Below are 13,840 nucleotides of genomic sequence, written 5' to 3'. Positions count from 1 at the left end.
TGATAGTTATTTTTCCAAATCTAAACTTGCATCACAACCTCACAGTTTTGAGACATCAACACATATTAAATTTAAATGAGCTAGACATCCGCTCCAAATTATTCATAACGTTTGGTACAAAATTTTCAACTTTGACGAGAAACTCTGGTGCAATGCAGTGGATGATGTTTAATATCTCAAATGTTTCCGATGAGAACATCATCTTTGAAATTGTAAAGAAATATTTTGAATTGCACTCACATTAGCAATAGACTATTTTAATATTTTTCATTAACCCCTCAGCAGTATAAGGTTTACATCTCTTGGAAGAAAAAATTCTAATCTATATTATAATTTCTTGTATATGTCATTGATTTATATTAACAATTGCAAAAGACCATTGTAACAGTTTACATAGTGAAGAAACCTCTACATGGTTGAAGACATTGATTATTCACACAATCCAATAAACCACAAACCACCTTTAACTTGACCTTTATTTCAAATTTACCTTAACAACTCAACAAAAATTAATTAAAAAAAATAAAAGCCTAGAAGTAGTCTAACGAGTATGCCAATGATTGTCTATTGATTTTCGGTAATGATTTACAATCGAAATTGTCTGTCAATGATCAGATTAGCTCTCACTCGTGTTTCTTATTGCGTGAATCTATTACGTGTGCACTTTATGTGGGGTTTTTTATGAACTGTGGTTCCATTGGGGTACATGTTGTGTAACTATGGTTCCATACATACAGCCTCGTAGGGTCCATCTCATTTGGGTAAGTATTGAAACGAGGGGTCCATCTCTATTATTCGGTGTTTGAAATGAAAAGTTGGAAAATGTAAAGCAAGAGAGAACCAGGTAGGCATGATAATAGAGAATATGTTGTGGCTACACATTCATATGGACTAAAATAGATACAAAAGTAGTTCAACAATGGGAATGGTTAGTGACTTATAGAGGAATTATTTTAGAATTATATGGAAATCAGTTGGAAATTTGGCATGTTGTTGCACTTCATTCCATTTGAATTTCACCATTGTGATAGTATGTTAATTCTCGTGATTTCTTATTTCTAAACTTCCCATGAACTTGTTTTGAAGAAAGGAAGTGGTCAAACTTAAACTGAGAATTACAGAACATGCATTTGTCCTATCCATTCAAATGGCCTGAGAAGATATGAAGGGGAGTTGTTAATAGAAATGGTTTTGGATGAGGTCAAGTAAAAACCTTAAGGTGATTTCCAAAACCCAACAAGGGATTATGTAAGTGTTCTAAAAATAAAAAGGACATCAGCCCACCTATCTAATATTACTTTTGATGTTAAATGGATTAGGATGCATTGTGAAATAAAGGTTTCAAGTTTCATGTTCATTGAGAACCTTTCTAGTCGTGCCATACATGACAAAGAAAAATAAAAATTAGTTCATGAGTTCTTCGTTGTTATTGTTGTTATTGTCGAGAAAAAAAAAGGAAAGGAAAAGGTAGCCAAGGCACCTACGTAATACACTCATGCTTAGTACTATACTAATTATTTGACTTTAAGAATCATTTTCAAGTGGTTTAATGGTTATGTTTCCTCTGGTTAGTTAAATATTTCAATTGGTAACTACACCAGATGTTGCAAAAGAAACGTCGTAAGGCATAAATTTGAGAATAATCGTAACATAAAAAATCGTTGAAGATAAAAATTAGTAAGAAAAATGTCATTAAAAGCTATAAGATAAAGAAAAGTGGCTTACATTATGCCAAATTGACAGATTCTATAACCTTTCCAACATAGATTGCCTCTTAATATTCAAAGATGGTCTTTCAAGTTCCAATAGCAAATATTTGATAGATTTTGAACAATACAAGTAGTAAATCAAATAAATTAAATGAACTAATATTAATTCATGAACAATATGATGGCTATCTTTCCAAATATAAATTTCCATTGTAACCTCACAAGTTAAAAAATTACCACGTATTAGATGAAAATGAGTGAGACATCCCCTCCAAATTATTCATAAATTTTGCTGTAGAATATACAACTTTGATGAGAAACTCTAGATGATCCAAAATGGATTTTGGATAGACTCCTAAGTCTAAGTGTTCCTCACAGAGGAAAATGAAAGTCAAAGGAATTTCCTAGATATAGCCCCATTGCAGAGATCTTTCCATTCTGAATCTACTGCAACTTGAATGGGAAAAAATGGACTTAGGATGTAGAAGTTATCGCAGAAAGAAGATGCCCTTTGTTCTTTGGAAAAAGAGGCAAAATCCCATAAAAATGGCAAGAAACCCTTATAAAGGGAAATCTCATCAGAAAAAGGCAAAAGGGAAGGACTTAAGCGAAGGCGGAAGAAACCCTGATCAGCCAATCTGATGTATCATGTCGGAGGTAGGTATGTATGTGATATCAGAACCTTGGACTTAGCGATTACGATTATGCGATATGCCAATTGTCGATGACCGGATCAAAAAATTGATATCGGTGATGGCACGAGACAAGGAACGTTCCCCCAGGCTAATGCGAATTGCGATTGCGATATATCGCATCGCAACGTCACATCGTACTGATATAAAGTGGCAACTACAAGCTGGACTCGATGGGTTTTATAAACCCAGGCTGATAACATTTGAGTTCCGCCATCAAGGGGCATTTCTATGTATTGGCGCATTTCGGCATAAAAACCGATATACAGAGGAAAAAGCCCCCAAAGTAATAAAATGGACCCGAAAGGGAATTATAAACATGGTGCATGGTATTTGTGTTCCGCAGAGGCGGGTTTTTGGGTGGGCCTCAGGCGGAAAGCGGTATTGGACTGGCTCCGCCGGCTTCCACACACTAATCGACACGTGGCTGGCGAAGGACAGAGGAAAACCTCCTTTTCAAGCGGGTAACCCCCATACTCCTAAGCTGCCTGAAATTGGATACCGACCATCGATCGGAGATCCCGTAAATCGACGATGGGGATTGTGATAGCGACCAAAGGCGGATTTGATGTGATATTAGGGTGATTGCGATATATTTTGAAGTCCGATAGGACGAATTTGGTCGGGTTTTTCATTGTTTTCACGTGTATTTGGGATTTTACCCAAAACAATTATGCAATGCGATATAATGCCTAGTGGCAGACCCGATAGGGATTTTAGGGGCAATTGAATGGGATTCCACGTCCTGAAATCACGCCCGATAGTGTATTTTTCCAAAAAACTCTGTGTAATGGATTTTTCTCAGTTTTCATATTTTTGCCTAAGGAGAAGGCCTCGAAACCTCTGTAACCACTCCTGATCATCATGTCATGCTGCAACTGGTGTTTTTACAGGAAATACTGCATTTTTCAGCCATGGAGCCGCAGAGCCAGATGGCCAGTCTAATCGATAGGGAGCAGAGAAGCCGCATAGCCGCAAAGGGATAATGAATCGCAGAGAAACGACTGTGGTTGTCTCAAAGCTGGAAAAGTACCTTAAAGGAGGCCAAGAGCTCAATTGAGAGCTAGGCACAAGTAAGATAGCAGAGAAAGTGAAAGATAGTGCGCAGAGCAGCTGAGACAGTCGCTTGGAGGTTAAGCAGATTGCTGAGAGCTTAGAGAAGCCAGAGCCAAAGAGCCGAAGCTAGAGCCAGAGCCAGAGCGAGAGCGGAGAGCCAAAAAGCCGAGAGCTTAAGAGCCAGGGATGAGATGGTGTCTAAACCCATTATGTTCTATGTAAACCAATGGAGTTGAGCTAAGAGCTTGTAAAAAGACTTATACCATAATCCGAGAGAGCCTAGTTGAGTTGACTAGAGCTCACAGAGACGTAGCCTAAGAGTTTTGGGTGAACTCCTAATTAAATTGTTGTCTTATGTGTTGTTTATTGCTGCATTCTTCATTGTTATATGTATTTATATATCAGCTTAAGCAAATCAACTTAAAGCACATAAACAGTTTAAAACATACCAACACATACCTTATTTTTAAGCATATATTTAATTCCACATTGGTTAATCATAAATACTTGGAAATATTTAAGCTTTGGAAGTGGGAGAGGTTCTTGCAAGCTAAACAAGAAGCCTAAGTGCCCCATTTTCAGATCAAGTGGTATCAGAGCTCAATATTGATTAACCGCACCTTCAAGAAGGTTATATCAGAATGCTTGATTGATAGAACAAATATTGCTTGTCTACAACGTGTTTAAATAGTCAAAGGTTGATTGTATACTTGGTTGCAGACTAACTATTATTTCAGTTTGTAGAGGTGAAGGGAAAGCTATTGATAGCTCAGTCGAGGAAGGACAAGAAGGAAGAAGGGCTGAAGGCATTCTTCTATCCCAGGGGACCTCAAAGTAATCCTTGAAGCACAGAAGGTTTATTGCAAAAGTTTGCTGAATAAGCTCTTTATTAATCTTGTTAGAAGTTATTTTATTCATTGGTATAATGACAACTCCTACAAGTGAGTCCTCAAATTCTTCTTTCTTCACAAGAGTATTTGATGAAGACACGAAGGAATATTTGGCCACCATGATGGATATGGTGAGGGAAATGTATGAGGATGAAAGGAAGAGCATCATACTTAGAAAGCAATTGAATTCTGTGGAGGAAGAGAAGTATTTGCTTTCTAACAAATTGCAGGAAATGGAGAGGCAACTTCATATTACAAATATGAACCTGAAAAGGATGCATGAGTTGGAGTCACAACTCTTTGTTGCCAAAGAAGCCTTAGTCAAGTATCAGCTTGAACAAGTGGTAAACCATTCCAGTTTGTCTTCAATTTCCTCTAAGAATGCTTATATCAGTTCTTTTGAAAAACATTCCAGAGGCATGGGCTCCAAGCTAATGTCCAAGATGGTCTATGAAGGAAAAGGTTTGGGTAAGCATGCACAAGGTATTGTTGAGCCAATGCTAGTTGAGGAAAGGCCTAAGTATTTGGGTCTTGGCTTTGGACAAACTTATGGAGAAAGTTCCAAAGCTACCGCGAAGACCATTAAAACAACTCCAAGAAGGAGTTGCATTGTAGGTCTTCAAGAGTGTGAAGATTGTATTCAGGAGGAATGCAATAGCTTGAAGCATCATTTGTAGGATGCAGGTGTTCAAAAGCACACACTTGAACCAGAGAGTTGGGGAGACTCTAACAGCCTTGAAGAGATTGATGATGTTCCAAAGGGAGCCACTTCTTCATTTGCTTCACCTCCTCATGAAGGCAATAAAGGTGAAAGAGAAAGGTATAAATTTGCTTCTAATCATCTTCCTTTTGATTTTGCAAAGCATGATAAATTTCCACATAGATATGGGAAAAGAGTTGCATGTTCCTTTTGTGGTTTGGATAACCATAATGTTTCTAGATGTTGGAAGAGAATGGCCACATACAGGAAACTTTTGAAGGAAAAGAAACAAGAAGCCGAAGGTCCATTAGACAAGGCAAATCATGCTGTCAAGAGGATGCCATGCAGTGCACTTACTACCATAATCAATGGCATCTTGTTGAAAGGTGTTGGACTCTGAATCCAGCAATGCTTCCACAAAAGCTGAAGAAAATGGAAAGAGAAGATGGCAGAAATGGAAAGGAAGATTCCATGATTGATGTTTTTCAGGATGATTCACACGTTGATGCTGATGTGCAGACAAAGGAAGTACCTTTGAAAGGGATTGATGAGGAATGGTTAGAGTTCTTATCCAATTAAGATTACATGTCTATTGATGCATCTATTTTCATTTCTTTGTTAAAGGAATGCAAGTTGCAGGATTTTACCAAGAAGGTGAATGGAGAAGTGAAGTAGGAGACTCACTTTGTTGCTGCAACATTATATTTCATTTTAGCTTTGAAAGTACAGTGTGCTTAAGCAAAAGTTGAAGGATGAAATGCATGCATGAGCTTGATGTGCATGAACACAGGGATGCTAAATGATTTCCTTGCATTTGAACATGTATGTGTAATTAACTTGAAGGGTAGATTTCTTTGTTGTAACATGCATGTGATATTGACTTGAGAAAAGTTGATGTGGCCTCCAAATGGAGATAATGATGAAGTGTTTCATCTTTTGAAAAATAGTCCTAATGGTCTTTTTCTACATGCTTGACTTGAAGGGTCATTTGTTTTAAAGGCATGTTTTGTGGGCTTGTTATCTAGTCCATCATTGGTATGCAGATGTAATACATGGAGGTGTTCACAAGATGTGAAATCTATTTCTTTTGTTGAAGCAGGAGTTTAGGCCATCCAGTTATTGTCTGTATTTTTGTTGTTGTTAACAATTGTTGTTGACAGCTTGTTGAACGGGTGCAAATGAAAGTTTTGTGAAGCAGATGAACTTTACATTTGTTTGAAGCCACCTTGGATCAATGATCAATGCAGAGAAGATCAAACAACCTTCTATGACCATTTCAGCAGAAGTTCTGCAGGAAGGCAAGGAGGAAGACAGTTCTTCCGAGGAAGACCAACCCATCCAAGAAGGGAAGTGGTCAGAGACTTAGGTTGAAAGGCACTATGGAAGGCAAGTGTATGGAGTTTGAATGTAGAGGGTGTTGTTACTCTCATTTACTGTTCAGATTAGTATATCAGTCTTTTGGAGACCAAAATTTCTTTTAGTGAGAAGGTGTGATCCAAAATGGATTTTGGATATACTCCTAAGTCTAAGTGTTCCTCACAGGGTAAAATGAAAGTCCAAGGAAGTTCTTGGACATGGCCCCATTGTAGAGATATTTTCATTCTAAATCTACTGTAACTTGAATGGGCAAAAGTGGACTTAGGATGCAGAAGTTATTACAGAAAGAAGATGCCCTTTATTCTTTGGAAAAAGAGGCAAAATCCCCTAAAAATGGCAAAAAACCCTTATAAAAGGAAATCACATCAGAAAAAGGCAAAAGGGAAGGACTTAAGCGGAGGTCGAAGAATCCCCGATTGACCGATCTGATGTATCGGGTCGGAGGTAGGTATGCGTGTGATATCGGGACCCCAGACTCGACGATTGTGATTATGCAATATGCTGATTGACAATGATCGGATCAGCAAATCGGTATCGGTGATGGCATGAGACAAGGGACGGACCCCGGGCCAATGCAACTTGTGATTGCGATATATCGCATCGCAACGTCACGTCCAACAATATAAAGGGGTGACTAAAAGCCAGACCCGATGGGTTTTATAAACCCGAGTTGATAACATTTGAGTTTTTCCATAAAGGGGCATTTCTATGTATTGGCGCATTTCGGCATAAAAACTGATATACAAAGGAAAAAGCCCCCAAAGCAATAAAATGGACCCGAAAGGGAATTATAAACATGATGCATGGTATTTGAGTTCCGCAAAGGCGGGATTTTAGGTGGGCCTCGGGTAGAAAGTGGTATTGGGTTGGATCCGCTTGCTTCCACACACTGGTCGACACGTGGCTAGCAGAGGAGAGAGGAAAACTTCCTTTTTAGGTGGGTAAAAACCTTACTCCTAAGCCACCCAAAATTGGATATAAATTACTGATCGGAGATCCCGTGGATCGACGGTGCGGATTGCAATAGTGGCCAAAGGCGGACGCGATGCGATATTAGGGCGATTGCGATATATTTTGAAGTCCGATAGGATGAATTTTGTTGGGTTCTTCACCGTTTTCCCGTGTATTTGGGATTTTACCCAAAACACTTACGCGATGTGATATAAGGCCTAATGGTGTACCCGATAGGGACTTTAGGGCCGATTGAATGTGTTTCCACATCCAAAATTCACGCCTGATAGTGTTTTTTTCCATAAAACTTGGTGTAATGGATTTTTCTCAGTTTTTGGGTTTTTGCCTAAGGAGAAGGCCCCGAAACCTCTGTAACCGCTCCTAATCATCATGCCACACTGTAGCAAGTGTTTTTATAGGAAATGATGCATTTTGCAGCCACGAAGCTGCAGAGCTAGATGGCCAGTCTAACTCACAGGGAGAAGAGAAGCCATAGAGAAATGACTGGGGTAGCTGAAAAGCTGGAAAAGTACCTCAAAGGAGGTAGAGAGCTCAATTGAGAGCTAGGCAGAAGTGAGAGAGCAGAGAGAGCGAAAGCTAAGGCACGGAGCAGCTGAGACAGTTGCTTGGAGGTCAAGCGCACTGTTGAGAGCTCAGAGAAGCCAAAGCTGAAGAGCTGAAGCTAGAGCTAGATCCAAGAGCCAGAGCCAAGAGCCAGAACCAGATTTGAGAGCCAGAGCGAGAGCATAGAGCCAGAAAACCGAGAGCATCAGATCTAGGGATGAGATGGTGTCTAAACCCATTGTTTTCTATGTAAACCAATGGATTTGAGCCAAGAGCTTATAAAATGAGTTATACCATAATCCCAGAGAACCTAGTTAAGTTGACTAGAGCTCACGGAGACGTAGCGCAAGAGTTTTGGGTGAACTCCTAATTAAATTGTTGTCTTATGTGTTGTTTTATTGTTGCACTATTCACTGTTATATGTATTTATACATCAACTTAAAGAACATAAACAATTTAAAATAGACCAACATATACCTTATTTTCAAGCACATATTTAATTCTGCATTGGTTAATCATAAAGACTTGGGAATATTTAAGCTTTGGAAGTGGTAGAGGTTCTTGTAAGTTAGACAAGAAGCCTAAGTGCCGCATTTTCAGATCACTAGAGAAATTCACTTGATGATGTTTAATATCTCCAATGTTTCCTCCAAGAGCATCTCTTTGAAATTGCAAAGAAACATTTTGAATTATGTTGACATTAGCAACAAACTATTTTATTATTTTGCATTACTCCCTCAACAATATAGGGTTTACATCTCTTGGTGGGAAACTTTTTATTCTTTAATATAACTTCTTGTATATATCATCTAAGTATGTTAGCAATTGCAATAGACCATTGTAATAGTTTACATAGTGAAGAAACCTCTACATGGTTGAAGACATTGATTATCCACACGATCCAATAAACCACCAACCACCTATAACTTGACCTTTATTTCAAAATTACCTTAACTCAAAAAAAATGATTAAAAAAATAAAAGCATGGAAGTACTCTAATGAGTATGGCAAGGATTATCTATCGACTTTCAACAGTGATTAACAATCAAGACTTTCTATTAATGATCAAATCGGCTTTGACTAGTGCTTCTTATTATGTGAGTCTGCTATCTGCAGTGCTTTATGTGGGGTGTTGTATGAACTATGGTTCTATTGAGGTACATGTTGTGTAACTATGGTTCCAAACATACAACCCCATAGGGTCAATCTCATTTGGGTAAGTATTAGAACTAAGGGTCCATCTCTATTGTTCAGTGTTTAAAATGAAAATTTGACAGGCATAAAGCAAGAGAGAACCAAGTAGGCATGAATGTGTAGTTAACATCCCTAGGTATTTAGCGTAAGTAAGAGAGATTGAGAAATGTAGAAAAATGTTTAACATATTTCATGGAAAATTTCATTAATAAAATAGCCACACTACTGTAATAGGAATGGGCTGAAACCATGACAAAATAACCATCAAGAAATTCATTCTAGTAAAATAAAAAAAAGGACCTCAATATGAAATTATGAATTAATGCAACTAACTCATATATTAATAACATTAGCATTATGTAAGTTTTCGTGAGATTCAAGATCAAGTCTACATACTAATTTAGGAAAACATTATTTGAGTTTAAGACAAACAATTAAATGAGGAGATATTCCACAATAAAAAGAAATACTCTACAATTGTCCAAGTTTTCAGATTGGGTGCAAGTTTCCAGTGATTTCAACAACTTAGCTAAGGGAACTTTCTAAAATGTGTTTCCTTTCCCATAAATAGATCATCTCACCTACAAACTAAGATGTTATTTTGGAAAATATGTGTGTGTCTTTCAATTTAATGTTTTCAACTATGATAATATGGTAGTTTTCTATTATGGGGATTTAGAACTGCCCATAATGAGATCCCATTGAAGCATAAAAATTGTCACATTTAAACAAAATAATAGAGAATATGTTGTGGCTATGCATTCAGATGGACTGAAGTAGATAAAAAAACAAGTCAACAATGGGAGATGGTTATTGACTTCTAAAGGAATTTTTTTTTTTCTATGTAAGGCTAATTCTATTAATAAAAACAAAAATATAATTACAAAGAGGGCTCACCTCAACTGTTGTCACTGAAGTTCATCAAGAAGGTCTAAACTGCCCTAGATTTGGGGAAACAAGTTTGACATGGAAAAAAGACCATACATATATCCCGAGACCGTCACCAAAGGAAAACCATGCATAAGACCTGGACCCATGTTTCAAGGTAAAAACCAGAAGGAGATTCAACACAACACCACCTGATGCAACTGCAAAATGACAAACTCGCTTATCGTTCATACAAACAACAAAAACAACAAGTGATTGGACCAAACCTGTCAGCAACAAAAGTCTGAGTTGGCGCATGGGTGGCAACGGATGCCACGTGGCGTCATTGGTTATCATCCTGGTTAGGTGTCTCCTTGACAATGAGGCAAGCGTAGTGGTACCAGTCTTCACCCTCCTCTGCCACGTCACCTTTTGCTATGCCACCTGGAGGCTCCCTTGCATGTTGGGTGCCGCTCGAACTGCCAACTAATTCCATCGTAATTGAAGCTCTGACTGAGCTGCCACCAGTTTGCTGAATGTCACCAATGAAAACTCCTTCACCATGCAGACAGCCATGCCTAACTCCCCTGCTATCATCCTTCAGGAGTTTCTCAGAACCATGACCCACTCCCTGATTTCTCTCCTCCTGAGAAGGCACTTCAAAATTTCTCACCTAAGCATTGTCCTGCTCATTTTCTTCAAAGAAAACTATGGTCACATTGGCTGTAATGATGGGCCTGTTCAGGTTACTCTAGAACCTGAACTGAGTCGAGTGAGGGACAAAGCTGGGATGCAGAGGAGAAATTGCCGTGTGGAGCCAGAAATCACTATGCACAGCCATTGGGACCTACCCTTTCCCCCATCCACTGTGCGTATGGGGATAGTGTCTGTGAGGCAAACTGGGAGGAGACGAATTCTCATGGGAATGAGGGGGAGAGGTAGAAACAAAGCTCTGCGCTGCTTGTGGGTGAGCGTTACCACCGCAGGTGCCTCCTCTGTGACTCCTCATGCGGTGACGGACCATATCAGTGTGGTTGGAATGCAATTCAGCTATACAAGTGGCCAGGAAGGAGAACAAGTTGTGAACAGAGGGCTCCTGTGCAGGATTCAAAGGGCAGTGCCTAGAATGGGAGTAATGGTGTCCATTTCCGAGGTCAGTACAACAAAGAAGCCAACATCAGCTCCCAGTGGCAGTTCTGCTGCAAGAATTTCCAACCTGAGGCGGACAGATGCTGAGGGAAGGAGGATAAACAAAGGGAAGGAGGAATTATTTGAGAAGTATATGAAAATCAATTGGAAGTTTGGTAGATCATCGCACATCATTGCATTTGAATTTCACCACTACAACAGTATGTTAATTCTCGTGATTTGTTCTTGTTAAACTTCCCATGAACCTCTATTGAAGAAGGAAAGTGTCCACACTTAAACAAAGCATTAAAGAATGTGTTTTCTGCCTATCCATTCAAATGGCTTGAGTAGATATGTAAGGGAGTTGGTAATGGAAATGGTTTATCTAAGTGCTCTAAAACCAAAAAGGACACCTACCCACTTGTCTAATATAATTTTTCCTACTAAATGGATAAGGATGCATTTTACAATAAAGGTTTTAGGTGTTTCTTGTTCACTGAGAACACCACAAAACAGAAGTGAAAGTACTCCACAAGTTCTTTGTTGTTATTTTTGTTATTGCTGGGCTAAAAAACAAGGAAAGGGAAAGGAAGCCAAGACACCTACGTAATACACTACTACTTAGTACTCTACTAATTAATGCACTTTAAGAAGCATTTTGAAGTGCTTTAATGACTATGTTTTGTCTGGTTTGCTAAATATTTCAATTGGGAATTGCATTTGACATTTTCCAACACCTTTATGAATCTTGAAGAAATTATTAATATAAAAGTTAAATACACACAAATGTATATTTGAAAAACATGGAATAAGATTATTAATTTTGTAGATCTACTGCTACTTTATCACGAAGATTCTTAGCACCTTAATAGACTTTATTACAATTTCATGGGTCAATATCATAGCTTATCAATATCACAAACCCAAAAAACCATAGCTTATCAATACCACATGCCCAATTATGGATTTGTGTATATTATTATGAATATTAAATAAAATATTCCATGGAAGTTAAATCCATATTAGTTAACTAATAAATTTTGATAATTAAATTAAAATTTGATATCTCAAAATAAACAACTATCCACATTCCGATCATCTATTCACCTAAATAAAATAGAATTTTAAATAGTCTAAAATATTCCATAGTAATCTATTATTTACCTAACAATAATTGATAACCTATCCACATTATGCAAATTTTGACTTGAATTTTGAAAACATATGATCCCATGTTGAGTGAACAAAGGGTTTGGGAGAGTAACCTATCCACATTATGCAAATTTTGACTTGAATTTTGAAAACATAGGATCCCATGTTGAGTGAACAAAGGGTTTGAGAGAGTTAGACATTCCGAAATATATAAATTCTCGGTAACCATAATCGAAAAACCTAATACTTGAGAAGTTGGTTCTAAATTAATTTACTTGCATTTGAAATGTATATTTAACTTTTACTATTGTTTACCAACCCTTTGAAAGGCCATGAAAACTTTGTCCAACACCTTTTTGAATATTGAAACAATTATTAATATAAAAGTTAAACACACAAAAATATATATTTGAAAAACATGGAACATGATTCCTAACCATGTAGATCCATTTCTACTTTATCATGAAGATTTTTACTCTTTTAATGGACTTTACTACAATAGCATGAGTCAATACAAGAGGCACAAAAAATCATAGCTTATCAATACCATAGGCCCAATTATTGATTTGTGTATACTATTATGAAAATTAAATAAAATATTACATGAAAGTTGAATCCATATTATTTAACTAATAATTATTGATAATTAAATTAAAATTTGATATTTCAAAATAAACAACTATCTACATTCCATTCAACTATTCACCTAAATAAAATACAATTATAAATAGTCTAAAATACTTCCTATTAATCTATTATTCACCGAATAATTAATAATTAAATTAAAACTCTATATTTCAAAATAAACCATTAGAAACATTCCAATTAACTATTATATAAATAAAATATAATTATTATGGGAAAATCCTGGCCATATAAATTAAATCAACTATTATTAAAATATCAATAATAGTAATTTCAAGCCATTATCAATAAATTCAGTGTAGGCAGCGAGCTCCATCCCGCGTCTATTTAATATTGTAACATATAGAAACAAATATAATTAACAATACAACACACTTTCGATCTATTGATAAATTTCAAGTTCTGACAAAAAAAACGCAACCATGATACCTACACCATGTTCGCGGGTGGAAAGAAAATAAACAGCTGACCTGCACGACAGAGCAATTAAAACCTAGTTAATGGATTGGGCATTGGCATTTTATCTGAAAATTGTTCTGTTCTGAAAATGCATATACATCAATGAATCCGCGTGCGAGTATTTGAATGACAATATAATAACGAAGCGAAGTTACTGTGGCTGAAGAAGATGCATGCCGCATGGCACTGCAGAGCAGACCATGTAGGATTATGAAGAATCTGTATCATAGCAAAGGGGCAAGGTGCATTTTTCTTTTGCATCTTGAATCGTGGAACAAAGCAATCTCGATTGGTAATAATAATTTGAGATATATGATAAAAGATTCTGATGACTATTTTCTACTTGTTATTTATATCATTTAATTTGTATAAATACATTAATTTAAATAAAACATTATAGATATTTTTTTATTTTTTAGTTTTCAAATATTTCATAGAATTTTTGGTGGGAAAATT

Source organism: Pinus tabuliformis, chromosome 6, assembly GCF_031772625.1.
Source record: "Pinus tabuliformis cultivar Carrire ecotype Pingquan chromosome 6, CPIR1, whole genome shotgun sequence".
Lineage (NCBI taxonomy): Eukaryota > Viridiplantae > Streptophyta > Pinopsida > Pinales > Pinaceae > Pinus > Pinus tabuliformis.
This window is presented reverse-complemented; position numbering follows the sequence as displayed.